The following is a 15,758-nucleotide window of genomic DNA, read 5'->3' as shown; positions in this document are numbered from 1 at the left end:
CTACTCTGAAACCTAATTATACTGTGGGCACTGCTGCTTAGTGGCTCCCTCTACTGTTACACCTTGATCCTGTATATTACTTTGAATGGCAGTCTAAGGCACGAGGTACTACTCAATGGGTAGAATTTGCCAAGCCTCTAAGTGATTTAGAAGCCTAAGTTCCATTTTCAAAAGTGAACAAGGTCCTTAGAAATCTACGTTTCAGTGAAAGTCAGTGGGATTTGTGCTTTTAAGGAATTTAGGCACTTTGATAATTTTACCCAATGTGCTTCAGGAGAATAGATCCTGGCGTTTTTCAAATACAGAATTGAGTAGCATTTTCTCCACATGTACTTAGAATTTTTTACTTAACAATGACTTGTTGTTGTTATAAAGAAATGTTTCAACAAAACATTTTTATCAGTTATTGACTGATTATTGATTGATTGATTGATAGGAAACTATTTAGGGTCTTCTAAACTTACTAATCTTTGCAAGAGAACCCATAATTACAAAAATACAGTCTTCCCAGATACAAAATTAGGGAGCATTTAGGAATCCAGGACACAAAGGAGAGACCAACTAGTATAACAATCAAGACCCACCCACTGGAATCCAAAACCAGGGCTATGCAAAATGTGTTTTCCCAACTGAGAGCAGAAGAGTAGAACGGAACTGGAATCTTGAATTTTACTGTGTGGAGTGCAGAGTTTATCACAGTTATGTTTGCAGTGAGGGCAGTAGTAAATAGGAGCTCTAGTATTTAATGGTAATGCAGCCATCCCAAAACTTAGTATGTCCTCACATTCCCCACTGAAGCTCCAATGGGCATGAGCTAGAGGCCACCTAGATGCTACCTCCACTGCTAGTTCAGCCAGATGGATTTGTTCCCACAGCCATCACTCCTTCTGAATTCCTGTGAGCACCATCAACTTATGAATGATCTTTCTCAGGGCCAACTTGACCTCTTTGTTCCTCAGGCTGTATATGAGGGGATTGACCAGGGGACTCAGGACAGTTTAGAAGACAGAGAACACTTTGTTGAGGTCTCTAAGAGTGTCAGTGTCTGGTAAAATATATGGTATTTTTCCTCCTCCACATGCTTCCTTTCTTTTTCCTTCTCCTCCTCCACATGCTTCTTTGCCTCCATTTCCCTCCTGTGGGCAGCCTCCTGTACCTCCTTCTCCAGTCGCATGAGTTCTATCTGTCTTTCATGTTCCTTTTGTTTTTCAGAGCCTCAAATCTGGCTAATTCCAGCTTTTGTTGAGCCGTGGAGTCTGTTATCCTAACCTCTCTGTTTTTAACTAACTTTACACCCAAGGTTTGGAAATAAAACAAACAAAACTTGGCTTGTAAAATTTTGCTGTGCTGGAATAGGATACCTATTCTCTGATAGTGATTGTCAGCCTACAGAAAAAGACAATTCCATTTGTCTCTGCTCTGGCCCCAGATCAAAGCAAAACCCCCAACTACTTGGAAACCTGCTTTCCAGCAGCCCAAAGGAAAAAAATTTCCTTTTCAAATCTGTGCTTCTTGTAAAAAAAAATCAAAATCCTAAAAACATAACCCCTACCACTTTTGTCTCCAGGCAAATGGGTAGAACACCCTCCTATTTACTTTTAGGGGAAAAAAACCTCAGGTTTGTGAAGACTGAATTTCCCTGCAGGAGGTTAACTACTCTGCCTCCAGGCAAAGAAAACCTGCAATTCACAAAGATAATCCCCTTTTGTCTGTGCTCTGGCCCCAAAGCAGAGAAAAAACTAGCTGCTTTCGGTTGGACCTCCTTTCCAGCAGCTCCAAAGGAAAAAAAAATTCCTTTTTAAAATCTGTTTTTCTGGTTCAAAAAATCTCAAATTGATCTCAAAAGGATTTCAGGTTAAATCCACCACTCTGCCACCATGTCAAGGTTCCTTCCCCACTCTGAACTTTAGGGTACAGATGTGGGGACCTGCATAAAAACCTCCTAAGCTTACTTTTACCAGCTTAGGTTAAAACTGCTCCAGGGTACAGACTATTTTACCCTTTGCCCCTGGACTTCCACTGCCACCACCAAACTTTATCTGGGTTCCTGAAAAAACGGAGTTTGGACACGTCTTTCCCCCCAAAATCCTCCCAACCCTTGCACCCCACTTCCTGGGGAAGGTTTGGTAAAAATCCTCACCAATTTGTATAGGTGACCACAGACCCAAACCCTTGGATCTTAGAACAATGAAAAAGCATTCAGTTTTCTTACAAGAAGACTTTTAATAGAAGTAGAAAAGGAATCACCTCTGTAAAATCAGGATGGTAGACACCTTACAGGGTAATTAGATTCAAAACATAGAGAATCCCTCTAGGCAAAACCTTAAGTTACAAAAAAGACACACAGACAGGAATAGTCATTCTATTCAGCGCAGCTATTTTCTCAGCTATTTAAAGAAATCATAATCTAACACATACCTAGCTAGATTACTTACTAAGTTCTAAGACTCCATTCCTGTTCTGTCCCCGGCAAAAGCATCACACAGACAGACACAGACCCTTTGTTTTTCTCCCTCCTCCCAGCTTTTGAAAGTATCTTGTCTCCTCATTGGTCATTTTGGTCAGGTGCCAGCGAGGTTACCTTTCGCTTCTTAACCCTTTACAGGTGAGAGCATTTTTCCTCTGGCCAGGAGGGATTTTAAAGGGGTTTACCCTTCCCTTTATATTTATGACACAGCCCCATCTGGAATGGCCTGTCTATGGGCTGGTCTACACTAAAGCTGTAAATTGGCCTAAGTTACGCTACCTCAGTTATGTAAATTATGTAACTTATGTTGACGTAACTTAGGTCGACTTAAAGCAATGTCTACACCACACTGTGTTGATGGGAGACACTCTCCTGCTCACTTACCTTCCAACTCTCTGGGAGGTGGAGTAAAGACATCCACAGGAGAGCACTCTGCCATCAACTTAGCTTGTCTTCACCAGACCCGCTAAATCGACACTACTGCATCGATCGCAGCGGTGCTGATTTATCCATAAGTATAGACAAGCCCTATGTGTCAGTCTGTTTCCCTGCAAAGGGCCCCTGACAACTCTCTCTCTCTCTCTCTCTCTCTCTCTCTTTTTTTTTTAAACTGTTTCTGTCCTTTTGATCTGTCTTTTCCCAGCCTTGGCAGAAGAGCCATATAACTGAGCAGGATCCCCTGTAAATAATATCTTCGCAGCTCAGTTTTAATTAAAAACCGAGACTGATACAAAATTAACCTGGCACACATTAAATGGATTAAAAACTGGCTAACTGACAAATCTCAAAATGTAATTGTAAATGGGAAATCATCACTTAGTTCTTGTGTTTCTAGTGGTGCCCTGCAAGCCTTAACCTTTTTTGAAAAACCTATAAAATCTTCACTGATAAAGTTTTCAGATGACTCAAAGGTTGGGTGAGTGGGTAAATAATGAAAAGGACAGACCACCTATGCAGAGAAATTGGTATCTCTTGGTAAACTAGGCACAATTTTAAAAAATACATTTAAATAAGGTCAAATGTAAAGTGGTACATCTAGGAGCAAAAACATAGGCCATACTTACAGCATGAGGGATTTCAGCAGTGACTCAGAAAAAGACTTGGAGGATTAGCTAAACATGAGCTCCCAGCGTGGTGCTGGGACCAAAAGGATAATATGATCCTTGGCTGTATAAACAGGGGAATCTCGAGTAACAGTAAGTAGGATATACTGCCTCTGTATTTGTCACTGGTGTAACCACTACTGGAATAACTTGTCTCATTCTGCTGGCCACAATTCAAGAAGGATATTAATAAATTGGAGAGTGTTCAGAGAAGCACCACAAGAATGTTTAAGGGATTGGAAAACCTGCCTTACAGTGACAGACTAAAGGAATACATTTTTATCACAGAAGGTAGTTAACCATTGGAACACTTTATCAAGGGTCGTGGTGGAGTCTCCATCACTGGACATTTTTTTTAAAACAAGATTGGACATCTGTCTTAAAAATATGCTGTTTTATAGACATGAATTCAGGAAAGCCCTGTGGAATGTGTGACACAGGAGGTCAGATGAGAGAAGATCACAGTGGTTCCTACTAGCCTTTTCATAGATTCATACAAATGTTGGGCAGGAAGGGACCTCAAGAGATCAAGTCCAGCCCCCTGTGCTTAGGCAGGACCAATTAAACCTAGATTCATAGATCTTTGTGCTGCTTTGTGTCTCCAACTGGCAATAGTTGGAAGGTGATTTTTTTTTTTTTGCTTTCTTTGGGACCAGAAGACAAAGGGAATTGTCTTTTTCTGTAGGCTGACAATCACTATCAGAGAATAGGTATCCTATTCCAGCACAGCAAAATTTTACAAGCCAAGTTTTGTTTGTTTTATTTCTAAACCTCGGATGTAAAGTTAGTTAAAAACAGAGAGGTTAGGATAACAGACTCCACGGCTCAACAAAAGCTGGAATTAGCCAGATTTGAGGCTGCTGAAAAACAAAAGGAACATGAAAGACAGATAGAACTCATGCGGCTGGAGAAGGAGGTACAGGAGGCTGCCCACAGGAGGGAAATGGAGGCAAGGAAGCATGTGGAGGAGGAGAAGGAAAAAGAAAGGAAGCATGTGGAGGAAGAGAAGGAAAAAGAGAGGAAGCATGAACTGGAGATGGAGAAGGTAAAGGCTCAGCAGAATATACCAACAAACCCTAGCAATCCTTCTCCAGGTACCACTTCCCATACCAGAAAGTTCCTCACCTACAAGGCAGGCGATGATACTGAGGCCTTCTTAGAAAACTTCAAAAGGGCCTGCCTTGGGTACAGCATCTCTACTGACCAATACATAGAGCTGAGGTAGAGCTGAGGCCGCAGCTCAGTGGACCCTTAGCTGAGGTGGTGGCTGAAATGCCTAAAGTACACATGAACAAGTACGAACTGTTTAAATCCAAGGCGAGAGTCAGAATGGGGATAACACCCGAGCAGTCTCGTCGGAGGTTCAGAGCCCTAAGGTGGAAACCAGACGTGTCATTTACCTGACCTTGCCTACCACCTTGTGAAACATTGGGATGCCTGGATATCAGGAGCAAGTGTTGAATCTCCAGTAAATTGGCCCTTCCTAATGCAAATGGAACAATTCTTAGAGGGTGTTCCTGAGGAAATAGAAAGATACATCCTAGATGGGAAGCCCAAAACTGTAATCGAAGCAGGAGAGATTGGAGCCAGATGGGTAGAGGTTTCAGAGAAGAAGAAAACTGGTCGCAGTTGGAGCGGAGACCAGAAGGGACAACCCCAGACCACCCCCTATTACCGGGGGCCACCCAAGGCCTCACCTACCTCCCGAAGAACCCTCCAGACCCCTTATCGTCCCACCACCCCATTCTCCAGCAACCCGCCTCGCCCCAGTGACCCGTCAGCTGGACGATGTTTTCAGTGTAACGAGCTGGGGCATGTAAAGGCCAGCTGCCCCAAGAACCCCAACAGATTACAGTTCATTGCACCGGAATCACACCAGAGATCCGCAGGCCCAGATACCTCCCAGATACCATTGGAGCAGAGGGAAACTGTGAGTGTGGGCGGGAAGAAGGTCACTGCGTGGAGGGAAACCGGAGCACAAGTGTCAGCTATCCATGCTTCCTTAGTGGACCCCAATTTAATCAACCCAGAGATCCAAGTGACGATTCAACCCTTCAAGTCCAACTCTTTCAATTTGCCTACAGCCAAGTTGCCTGTCCAGTACCAGGGCTGGTCATGAACATGGACTTTTGCAGTCTATGATGATTATCCCATCCCCATGCTGTTGGGGGAAGACTTGGCCAATCATGTGAAGCGGGCCAAGAGGGTGGGAATGGTCACCCGCAGCCAGGCTAAACAAGCCGTGACGCCTAGCTCTCTTCCGGAAACTTCTATCAGGACCCGGTCAGAGGTGATGGACCCGAACCCCAGCCCAATATCTGCAACAGCAGTAGTGGATCCACTTCCAGAGACCCAGACGGAACCAGTCCCAGAACCGGAACCAGCGAAACAACCAGTACCAGACCCATTGCCAGCACTGAATCCAGTACTTGCAACCTCAACACCAGAGGGCCCCACTGAACCTGAACCGGCAGCAGCCCATAACCCTACACAAGAGGCTCAGCCGGAGCCTGAACCCCAACATAGTGTCCCAGTGGAGAGCGGTTCACAGTCAACGGAAACAGCCCCATCCCCTACATCGCTTCCAGAGGGACCAAGCATAGGTCCACAATCCAATGAGGAACTGATATCTCCAGCATCAAGGGAACAGTTCCAGATCGAACAGGAAGCAGATGAAAGCCTCCAGAGAGCTTGGACGGCGGCACGGAGTAACCCACCACCTCTCAGCTCTTCTAATCGATCCAGGTTGGTTGTAGAAAAAGGACTTTTATACAAGGAAACTCTTTCTGGTGGACACCAGGAAGACTGGCATCCTGAGAGACAGTTGGTAGTTCCAACTAAATACCGGGCCAAGCCCTTGAGCTTAGCCCACGATCATCTTAGTGGTCACGCTGGGTTGAACAGGACCAAAGACCGTTTAGGGGGGTCATTCCACTGGGAGGGAATGGGCAAGGATGTTTCTACCTATGTCCGGTCTTGTGAAGTATGCCGAAGAGTGGGAAAACCCCAAGACCAGGTCAAAGCCCCTCTCCAGCCACTCCCCATCATTGAAGTTCCATTTCAGCGAGTAGCTGTGGATATTCCGGGTCCTTTTCCGAAAAAGACACCCAGACGAAAGCAGTACATCCTGACTTTCATGGATTTTGCCACCCAATGGCCGGAAGCAATAGCTCTAAGCAACACCAGGGCTAAAAGTGTGTGCCAAGCACTAGCAGACATTTTTGCCAGGGTAGGTTGGCCCTCCGACATCCTCACAGATGCAGGGACTAATTTCCTGGCAGGAACTACGGAAAACCTCTGGGAAGCTCATGGGGTAAATCACTTGGTTGCCACTCCTTACCACCATCAAACAAATGGCATGGTGGAGAAGTTTAATGGAACTTTGGGGGCCATGATACGTAAATTCGTAAATGAGCACTCCAATGATTGGTACCTAGTGTTGCAGCAGTTGGTCTTTGCCTACAGAGCTGTACCACATCCCAGTTTAGGGTTTTCCCCATTTGAACTTGTATATGGCCGTGAGGTTAAGGGGCCATTACAGTTGGTGAAGCAGCAATGGGAGGGATTTATACCTTCTCCAGGAACTAACCTTCTGGACTTTGTAACCAACCTACAAAACACCCTCCGAACCTCTTTAGCCCTTGCTAAAGAAAACCTACAGGATGCTCAAAAAGAGCAAAAAGCCTGGTAGGATAAACATGCCAGAAAGCGTTCCTTCAAAGTAGGGGACCAGGTCATGGTCTTAAAGGCGCTCCAGACCCATAAAATGGGTGCCTCGTGGGAAGGGCCATTCACGGTCCAGGAGCACCTGGGAGCCATTAATTATCTCCTAGCATTCCCCACCTCCAACCGAAAGCCTAAGGTGTACCATATTAATTCTCTAAAGCCCTTTTATTCCAGAGAATTAAAGGTTTGTCAGTTTACAGCCCAGGGAGGAAACGATGCTGAGTGGCCTGAAGGTGTCTACTACGAAGGGAAAAGTGCTGGTGGTGTGGAAGAGGTGAACCTCTCCATGATTCTTGGGCGTATGCAGCGACAGCAGATCAAGGAGCTGTGCACTAGCTACGCGCCAACGTTCTCAGCCACCCCAGGACTGACTGAACGGGCATACCACTCCATTGACACAGGTAATGCTCACCCAATTAAAGTCCAACCTTACCGCGTGTATCCTCAAGCTAAAACTGCTATAGACTGGGAGATCCAGGATATGTTACAGATGGGTGTAATCCGCCCCTCTGGAAGTGCATGGGTATCTCCAGTGGTTCTAGTTCCCAAACTAGATGGGGAGATACGTTTTTGCGTGTACTACCGTAAGCTAAATGCTGTAACTCGCCCAGACAACTATCCAATGCCACGCACAGATGAACTATTAGAGAAACTGGGACGGGCCCAGTTCATCTCTACCTTGGACTTAACCAAGGGGTACTGGCAGGTACCACTAGATGAATCCGCCAAGGAAAGGTCAGCCTTCACCACACATCTCGGGCAGTATGAATTTAATGTACTCCCTTTCGGGCTGCGAAATGCACCCACAACCTTCCAAAGACTTGTAGATGGTCTCCTAGCGGGATTAGGAGAATGTGCAGTCGCCTACCTTGACGATGTGGCTATATTTTCGGATTCCTGGGCAGAACACCTGGAACATCTACAAAAAGTCCTTCAGCGCATAAGGGAGGCAGGACTAACTGTTAAGGCTAAGAAGTGTCAAATAGGCCTCAACAGAGTGACTTACCTTGGACACCAGGTGGGTCAAGGAACTAACCGCCCCCTACAGGTCAAAGTGGATGCTATCCAAAAGTGGCCTGTCCCAAAGTCAAAGAAACAGGTTCAATCCTTCTTCGGCTTGGCTGGTTATTACAGACGATTTGTACCGCAATACAGCCAAATCGCCGCCCCACTGACAGACGTAACCAAAAAGAAACAGCCAAATGCCGTTCAGTGGACCGAAGAGTGTCAGAAGGTCTTTAACCAGCTTAAAGCGACACTCATGTCTGACCCTGTACTAAGGGCCCGAGACTTTGACAAACCATTCCTAGTAACCACAGATGCGTCCGAGCGTGGTGTGGGAGCAGTTTCAATGCAGAAAGGACCTGATCAAGAATTCTACCCTGTAGTGTTTCTCAGCAAAAAACTGTCAGAGAGGGAAAGCAACTGCTCAGTCAGTGAAAAAGAATGTTACGCCGTTGTCTACGCTCTGGAAAAGCTACGCCCATATGTTTGAGGACGGCGTTTCCACCTGCAAACCGACCATGTTGCGCTACAGTGGCTTCATACCATCATGGGAAATAACAAAAAACTTCTTCGGTGGAGTTTAGCTCTCCAAGATTTTGATTTTGACATCCAACACATCTCAGGAGCTTCTAACAAAGTGGCTGATGCACTGTCCCTTGAAAGTTTCCCAGAATCAACTGGTTAAAATCGTCCTTGAGATGTGGAAAATATTGTTAGTCTTTATGTACTTGGTAGTATATTTAGAGGTGCATGTGTCTTATTAACTCTGTTTTTTCCTGAGCTCCAGGAAGAAATCCCAGCCAGCATTTCACCCTAGCTGAGATTTGGGTGGCGTGTCATAAATATAAAGGGAAGGGTAAAGCCCTTTAAAATCCCTCCTGGCCAGAGGAAAAATCCTTTCACCTGTAAAGGGTTAAGAAGCTAAAGGTAACCTCGCTGGCACCTGACCAAAATGACCAATGAGGAGACAAGATACTTTCAACAGCTGGGAGGAAGGAGAAAAACAAAGGGTCTGTGTCTGTCTGTATGATGCTTTTGCTGGGGACAGAACAGGAACGGAGTCGTGGAATTTAGTAAGTAATCTAGCTAGGTATGTGTTAGATTATGATTTCTTTAAATGGCTGAGAAAATAGCTGTGCTGAATAGAATGACTATTCCTGTCTGTGTGTCTTTTTTGTAACTTAAGGTTTTGCCTAGAGGGATTCTCTATGTTTTGAATCTAATTACCCTGTAAGGTTGTCATAAATATAAAGGGAAGGGTAAACCCCTTTAAAATCCCTCCTTGCCAGAGGAAAAATCCTCTCACCTGTAAAGGGTTAAGAAGCTAAAGGTAACCTCGCTGGCGCCTGACCAAAATGACCAATGAGGAGACAAGATACTTTCAACAGCTGGGAGGAAGGAGAAAAACAAAGGGTCTGTGTCTGTCTGTATGATGCTTTTGCTGGGGACAGAACAGGAACGGAGTCGTGGAATTTAGTAAGTAATCTAGCTAGGTATGTGTTAGATTATGATTTCTTTAAATGGCTGAGAAAATAGCTGTGCTGAATAGAATGACTATTCCTGTCTGTGTGTCTTTTTTGTAACTTAAGGTTTTGCCTAGAGGGATTCTCTATGTTTTGAATCTAATTACCCTGTAAGGTTGTCATAAATATAAAGGGAAGGGTAAACCCCTTTAAAATCCCTCCTTGCCAGAGGAAAAATCCTCTCACCTGTAAAGGGTTAAGAAGCTAAAGGTAACCTCGCTGGCGCCTGACCAAAATGACCAATGAGGAGACAAGATACTTTCAAAAGCTGGGAGGAGGGAGAAAAACAAAGGGTCTGGGTCTGTCTGTATGCTGCTTTTGCCGGGGACAGAACAGGAATGGAGTCTTAGAACTTTTAGTAAGTAATCTAGCTAGGTATGTGTTAGATTATGATTTCTTTAAATGGCTGAGAAAAGTGTTGTGCTGAATAGAATGAGTATTCTTCTCTGTTTCAGAGTAACAGCCGTGTTAGTCTGTATTCGCAAAAAGAAAAGGAGTACTCGTGGCACCTTAGAGACTAACGAATTTATTTGAGCATAAGCTTTTGTGAGCTACAGCTCACTTCATCGGATGCAGCTGTAGCTCACGAAAGCTTATGCTCAAATAAATTGGTTAGTCTCTAAGGTGCCACAAGCACTCCTTTTCTTTATTCTTGTCTGTGTGTCTTTTTTGTAACTTAAGGTTTTGCCTGGAGGGATTCTCTATGTTTTGAATCTAATTACCCTGTGAGGTATCTGCCATCCTGATTTTACAGAGGTGATTCCTTTACTTCTATTAAAAGTCTTCTTGTAAGAAAACTGAATGCTTTTTCATTGTTCTAAGATCCAAGGGTTTGGGTCTGTGGTCACCTGTGCAAATTGGTGAGGATTTTTACCAAACCTTCCCCAGGAAGTGGGGTGCAAGGGTTGGGAGGATTTTTTGGGGAAAGACGTGCCCAAACTACGTTTCCCAGTAAACCCAGTTAAAGTTTGGTGGTGGCAGTGGTAATCCAGGGGCAAAGGATAAAATTAATTTGTACCTTGGGGAAGTTTTAACCTAAGCTGGTAAAAGTAAGCTTAGGAGGTTTTCATGCAGGTGCCCACATCTGTACCCTAGAGTTCAGAGTGGGGAAGGAACCTTGACAGGGCTATTGCCACTCGCTTCTCACCTGTGAGGGCTGCTCTCATCTTGGTATTCTTGCCCCTCAGGGCAGGGGAAAGCAAATCACAAAGTTGCATGAAAGTGCCCTTACGCATGCGAAAGTTTCGCAGCCACTGGGAATCATTCCAGACCTGCAACACGATGCTGTTCCACTAGTCTGTGCTTGTTTCCTGGGCCCAGAATCAGCGTTCCACCACATGAACCTGCCCCATTAGCACCATGATGCCCACATTGCCAGGGCCTGTGCTTTGAGAGAAGTCTGTGTCCATGTCCTCGTCACTCTCATCACAGCGCTGACGTCGCCTCCTCGCCCGGTTTCCCTTTGCCAGGTTCTGGTGCTGCATATACTGCTGGATAATGCACGTGGTGTTTAATGTGCTCCTAATTGCCAAAGTGATCTGAGTGGGCTCCATGCTTGCCGCGGTACGGTGTCTGCACAGAAAAAAGGTGCGGGACGATTGTCTGCCTTTGCTCTGAAGGAGGGCGGGGCGACTGACAACATGGCTTACAGGGTTGGCTTACAGGGAATTAAAATCAACAAAGGGGGTGGCTTTACATCAAGGAGAAACAAAAACAACTGTCACACAGAATGGCCCTCTCAAGGATTGAACTCAAAACCCTGGGTTTAGCAGGACAATGCACAACCCAATGCTCAATGCACTGAGCTATCCCTCCCCCTGATATTTCACACAGGACTGAATCTCTGTTAAACTTTTCAAGGTGCCCCTGACAGACCTCACTGAAATGATTGTCAGCCATTGATTTCACGGAGAGAGGGAGGGGGAGCAAATGAATACAAAACAAATCTGGTGTATTTCTTGTTTTGATCCACTCCATCTATCTTTTACATCTTTGGCTGGCAGCAGATGGTGCAGTAGGACTGCTAGCCATCTTCATCTCCTGCCTGCTCACCATAAGACGGTACAACAGGACTGCCAGGAGGACTAAAGAGAATGACCTGGTCGAGTCACTCCTATTTTAGTCCTTGCGCCCATGTCTGCCCAGGCGCTCCTGACTGACCAGGAGCACCACAGACATGATGACGATGGTTATCAGGCCTATTGTACCATCTGCTGCCACAAGGCAATAGGTTGCTGCTGTGTAGCAATGCAGTACCACGTCTGCCGGCACCCAGGAGACGTACGAGCTGAGTGGGCTCCATGCTTGCCGTGGTATGGCGTCTGCACAGGTAACTCAGGAAAAAAGGCATGAAACGATTGTCTGCCGTTGCGTTCACAGAGGGAGGGAGAGAGGGCTTGATGACATGTACCCAGAACCACCTGTGACAATGTTTTTGCCCCATTAGGCATTGGGATCTCAACTCAGAATTCCAATGGGTGGCAGAGACTGCGGGAACTGTGGGATAGCTACCCACAGTGCAATGCTCCGGAAATCGACGCTAGCCTCGGTACTGTGGAAGCACTCCGCCGAGTTAATGCACTTAATGCAGTTAGAGCATTTTGTGTGGGGACACACACAATCGACTATATAAAAACGATTTCTAAAAAAACAACTTCTATAAATTCGACCTAATTTCATAGTGTAGACATACCCTCAGGCTATATATAAGGGGATTGACCATAGGAGTGAAGACAGTGTAGAAGACAGAAAACAATTTGTTTAAATCTCTGAGTGTGTTGTTTTTTGGTAACACATAGACAATCATTAGTGTCCAGTAGAAAATTGTAACAGCTATGAGGTGAGAGGAGCAGGTGGAAAATGCCTTTTGCTTTCCAGAGATGGAAGAGAGTCTCAGGATGGTGGCTATAATAAGAACATAGGAGATAATGGTTAATAGAAATGAGGGCAGAGTGAAAATGGAGGCAAATAGGAATGCTACAAATTCCACCATGATGGTGTCACAGCAGGAGAGTTTTACCACTGGGGTGAGCTCAGAAAAGAAATGGTCAATTTCATTGGGGCCACAGAAAGTTAACTGTGACATGAACGATACTATTATGCTAATAGCCAGAAATGCACTTATCCAAGACCCAGCTGTGAGCTGAAGGAAGAACCTGGCTGTCATAAAGGTTGCATAATGCAGTGGTTTACATATTGCCAGATACTGATCATAAGACATTGCTGCGAGGAGGTAACATTCTGCAGCTGCCAAAGAACCAAAAAAATACATTTGTGTAACACAGCCCATGAAAGAGATGGTTCTGTCCCCCGTCAGGAGACTGGCCAGCAGCCTGGGCAGGATGGTGGAGGTGTAGCAGGTCTCTAAGCAGAGCAGTTCCCCAGGAAGAAGTACATGGGGGTGTGAAGGTGCTGATCAGCCATAACTAGAGCAATGATGAGCATGTTCCCGGTCATGGTCACAATGTAGATCACTAGAAATACCAGGAAGAGAAGAACCTTCAGATCCTGAATATTCTCAAATCCCAGGAAGATGAATTCTGTGATTATCGATTGATTTCCCCACTCAGTGTTTGCCACTGATTGCATCTAGGGGAAAGAAAATAAACTCAGCCATTTAAATTTAAGGAGATACTTTTAAATTTTGGCCAAGTATCTTTTATTTAAACCCAGAAATACCAAAATCCTCACCTCTCTTCTGGGATCTGGGTTCTTTACTCAACTGCTGGGCTATTTACTTTCCCAACAGGTGGATCAAGACCCCAGATCAGAAAGGTGAATTTTTCCGGTATCTTGACATTTTAACCAACCATGTATTTGGCTCCCAGCAGTCTGAATGTCTGAAATTCCCACTGTACAAATTCATTTTAATTCTGGTAACCCATCTCCTCTTATGAGAGTTCAAGCAGGTTCTCTGTTTATCCACACACCTGGCTGGTGCCATCAGAATTTTTTCATCTTCTTTGGTGTCCTATCTCCTCACAGTGGAATATGAGCACCCAACTGCCTTAGACAATTTTTACAATCCCAAATTGTAAATTCAGTATACATATTTGCTACCTTGACATTCCCCAGGGTACAATCTGGACTGTTGAACAACTGTGTCCCCTCCATTCTCCAATCTGGAGTGGCTTTTACACTGCTTCACTGTGAAAGCCACCACACCTAATCTGTTCACACACAATCTCCAGCATGTAAATCACTCCCAGCTATATTGTACGAGTGCTATAACCAGCCACTCTTGAATTACACTGCAGAACGCCAGCAAATTCCTGGTCCCTGACTTCCCCCCAGAAAGGTGCGTCTTGTACAGCCCAGCTCTCTCCTTCTAGACAAGCTCATATAAAGTCTGTCACTTCATCAACAGAAAGGTGGAGTGGTGGAATCTCCATCCTTAGAGGTCTTTAAGGCCTGGCTTGACAAAGCCCTGGCTGGGATGATTTAGTTGGGGTTGGTCCTGCTTTGAACAGGGGATTGGACTAGAGGACCTCCTGAGGTCTCTTCCAACCCTAATCTTCTATGATTCTATGATTCTATGCACTGAAAGGTTCAGAAACAAGAATGCAAATAAAAAGCACCCCCGACCCCCAAAAGTTCTGTTTGGTTTTTGTGTATCTTATGATTTTCAACCAACCTTATGAGATTTTGGGGGCCTGACTCATGATTTTTGAATGACTGGGGTTGGCAATCCGTGTGTGTGTGTTTGGTTGTGTTTCTTTCTGTGTGTATGTGACTGCGTCTTTGTGTGTTTGTCTGTGGGTAGGATCTGCTGCTGCTTTATATTTGATTTTGGCAGTATGGCCAATCCCAAGTGTTAAAGATAAGTAAATTAGGTCACAGAAAATAGAATCATAGGACTTGAAGGGACCTTGAGAGATCATCTAGCCCAGTCCCCTGCACTAATGCACTCAATAATAATTACATTATTATTATTATTATTATTATTATCATTATTATTATTATTATTATTAACAACAATAATAACAACAATAATAACAACAATAACAATATAAAACCATGGTTCTGCATACAATTATGAATATCAAGCAAGATGTAGAGAAGTTGTACATCCAATGATGTGATGGAGGGAAAGGTCTGCTATCTTTGGAGGAAGAAATTAACAATGAAAAATATAACATCAATTCTATGAGGAGTCAATCAGAGTAAAAGGTCACGATACCAAGCGATGGCCAAGTGTGCATCCCGGCCCAAGGAAGCATAAAGGAGAGAAGAAAGCAAATCTCCAAAGAAAGACTGGAAAGATTTACCCAGAAATCAACGCATGGTCAGAAAATATGTCTGATCACACCACTAAACATATCTTCATGGTCTGGTGAGTTATTGCTTCAAAGTTACCTGAGCTGTCATCTCATCTACCTAATAAAAACAAAGACATCCTTTGAGTTAGAAGTTCTTCTCACTCCTTAATTTTCCCTTTTGAGTTTAGAAGTTGACTCCATTCCTACTTCTGCTAATACTGTCTAGAGAGTATAGATATGATTAGCTTTTCCCCTTTGGCTTATTTCAAGCACTTACCATCCGAAGTGCCAAGGGAGATGCCTTCTTCTCACATGAAGGATAAATAATGAAGCAAAAGAAACACAAGCTCTTTAGTACTACATACAAGGCACGGGAAACCAAGCAGGCCATCGGGACCATTGCTGAGAGAATAAAAACAAGTGAAAAAGATGGTGACTGATGGTCGAGAGTGCAACCTGCATCCAGCTCTCCAAAATGCTGACTGAAGAGGTTATATCAGAGATTCAAGATCATGCAGATCAGTCTTAAAGGTAAAGCAATCTTGTCCCCCTCTTCCTATTTGAAATGATAGAAACAGATCAGGAAATAAAAATACAACCATTCATAGATTCCAAGGCCAGAAGGGGCCATGGTGAACATCTAGTCTGACCTCCTACAAAACACAGGCCTTTGGAA

General features: G+C 44.5%; 1 pseudogene; it reads right to left on the bottom strand.

Moving 5' to 3' along the window:
• Nucleotides 1-878: 878 nt before the first annotated feature.
• Nucleotides 879-15,191, bottom strand: LOC122462759 (annotated as a pseudogene).
• Between the last annotated feature and the right edge of the window lie 567 nt (nt 15,192-15,758).

Source organism: Chelonia mydas, chromosome 13, assembly GCF_015237465.2.
Source record: "Chelonia mydas isolate rCheMyd1 chromosome 13, rCheMyd1.pri.v2, whole genome shotgun sequence".
Lineage (NCBI taxonomy): Eukaryota > Metazoa > Chordata > Testudines > Cheloniidae > Chelonia > Chelonia mydas.
Note: the sequence above shows the minus strand (reverse complement) of the source record. Positions and strands in the feature narration are given on the sequence as shown.